The sequence below is a fragment of the Bison bison genome, unplaced genomic scaffold (assembly GCF_000754665.1).
Source record: "Bison bison bison isolate TAMUID 2011002044 unplaced genomic scaffold, Bison_UMD1.0 scf7180017864352, whole genome shotgun sequence".
NCBI lineage: Eukaryota > Metazoa > Chordata > Mammalia > Artiodactyla > Bovidae > Bison > Bison bison.
The window spans coordinates 6,834,815-6,837,118 of record NW_011494924.1 but is presented as its reverse complement, the minus strand read 5'-3'; the positions used below and the strand labels follow the sequence as shown (position 1 = coordinate 6,837,118).

Sequence of the window (2,304 nt, the reverse complement as noted above, 5' to 3'; positions counted from 1 at the left end):
TGGAACACTAGCTGCTCTGTCATATGGAGATTCTAAAAGCCGGGAAAATCAGGGATGTTGTTCTTAGACCCTTTGCTTTTTTTCTGCTGACCCCTACCTGGGTCTCTGCAGTACCAATCAGGATGAAGGGTGGGGTAAATTTCAGACTTTTGTACATTCTCTGGAATGCTACTATGTCATCTGCTACAGCTAACCTCGGCTTCCCTTGTAGCTCAGAAGGTAAAGCATCTGCCTGTGATGCGGAAGACCCAGGTTCGATCCCTGGGTCGGGAAGATCCCCTGGAGAAGGAAATGGCCACCCACTCCAGTATTCTTGGATAGAGGAGCCTGATGGGCTACAGTCCATGGGGCCGCAAAGCAGCAACTACACTTACTTACACTTACACAGTTAACCTAAGTGGAAAGAACAACTCCCAGATCCAAGAGGCTGACTCAGCATCAAAACTGGCCTCCTTCAAGTCTTAACCTTTGTGCCCTGTGAGAAAGAACATCTAGAGGGGAAAAAAGACAAGAGAGGTGTTCTTCACACAAGTGGAGAGGATGCTATCTTCATCCATTCCAGGCAGTGAACTTTCAGCTGGACCGGAAGTGACACATTTGGGTCTGACTTTGTGCAGAGCATCCTCATAGGGGCAGCTCACCTGGCCCCCAGGTTGGAAATGGTTCCTCATCCTAGGCTGTCCTTCTCTCTTGAGAGCAGGACCATGTGGAACAGCGTTTCTCTTCTTTTGATCTCTAGGTTTCCCAAGGAGGAGAAACAAGAACTGAATGACGAGCAATCACTCAAGTGCCACTGAACTGAATTCTGCCTTTTAGGGTTCCCTGGGTCCCAAGAACTACATCAAATTCTTTTTGCTGTATTCTTTCTCTTCTACTCAGTGACAGTAATGGGGAACATGGTCATTGTTTGCGTTGATAAACGTCTTCAGTCCCCCATGTATTTTTCCCTTGGTCATCTTTCTGCCATCATCACCTACATTATTGCCCCTTTGATGCGCTAGGGGTTGCTGCTCCCTGGGATGCAGACAGTGTCTCTGACTACATGTGTTGCCCAGCTCTTCCTGCACCTTGCTCTGGGGACCACAGAGTTTGCACTGTTGGGAGTGATGGCTGTGGACCGTTACGTGGCTGTCTGTAACCCTTTGAGGTACAATACCATTATGAACAGCCACACCTGCATCTCGGTGGTGACTGGGTCATGGGTGTTTGGGTTCCTTTCCGAAATCTGGCCAGTCTATGCCACATTTCAGTTTACCTTCTGCAAATCAAACATGTTAGACCATTTTTATTGTGACCAAGGTCAGTTGCTCAAACTATCGTGTGATGACACTCTTTTCACAGAGTTTGTTCTGTTTTTAATGGCTGTTTTCATTATCATTGGTTCTCTGGTTCCAACAATTGTCTCCTACACCTACATCACCTCCACCATCCTCAGGATCCCCTCAGGCTCCGGCCGCGGGAGAGCCTTCTCTACGTGTGCCTCCCACTTCACCTTTGTTGTCAACGGCTATGGCAGCTGCTTGTTCCTGTTTGTGAAACCCAAGCAAACGCAGGCCGCTGAGTACAATAAGATAGTCTCCCTGTTGATTTCCGTGTTAACCCCTTTGCTGAACCCTTTCATCTTCACTCTCTGGAATGACAAAGTCAAAAAGGCCCTTCGAGATAGAGCGAAACGTGGCTGTCAACTCCTCAAGGATTAACTCTTCTCTCAGTTCCTTTTTTGTGGTGTATTCAACATTATGGACTATTGGAACTAGAAAACACTAACTTTCCCCTCTTTAATCACTGTCACCATTAGAAAAGCCGAGCAGTGTGTATGACTCCTGATAAGGCTATGGAGGTAGGAAGAGCCAGTAAAAAGGCACCCACTGTCTGCTCGCTAGAATCTCATCACCTTAGTTTCTGTTTATACTTCCACTGTTGAACTTAGAGAACCATATTCTTGTGATGTGGGAAGAATCAAAAAAAGTAAATATGTAGATGTTTGTAGAAGCCCTGTTAGTCAAATTATTGGCTTCCTTTTAATCTCTGAAGATATGTTTCCCAGGGGAGGAATGAAATGGGGGCAGTAGTGGGGTGAGATATATGGTATAATCAAGGTCCAAAGCCGGAGGTGTTCACTGTATGTCTTCAGCAGCTGTTGCCATTTATTTTCTGACATTTTTGTGAAATTTTTTGACAAGGTGCCCATATGCTTTAAAGTACCCTATGTTTCTCTTTTCCTCTGGCTGTTTTTCATGTTTTCTCGGCCCCATTGCTACTGCAAAGTAAATATAATGTTGTATACACTTTGCCACAAAATGA

At 45.7% G+C, this 2,304-nt stretch overlaps 1 pseudogene; it reads left to right on the top strand.

The window, feature by feature from the left end:
- The first annotated feature begins 768 nt into the window (after positions 1 to 768).
- On the top strand, positions 769 to 1,700 carry LOC104999421 (annotated as a pseudogene).
- The last annotated feature ends 604 nt before the right edge of the window (positions 1,701 to 2,304 follow it).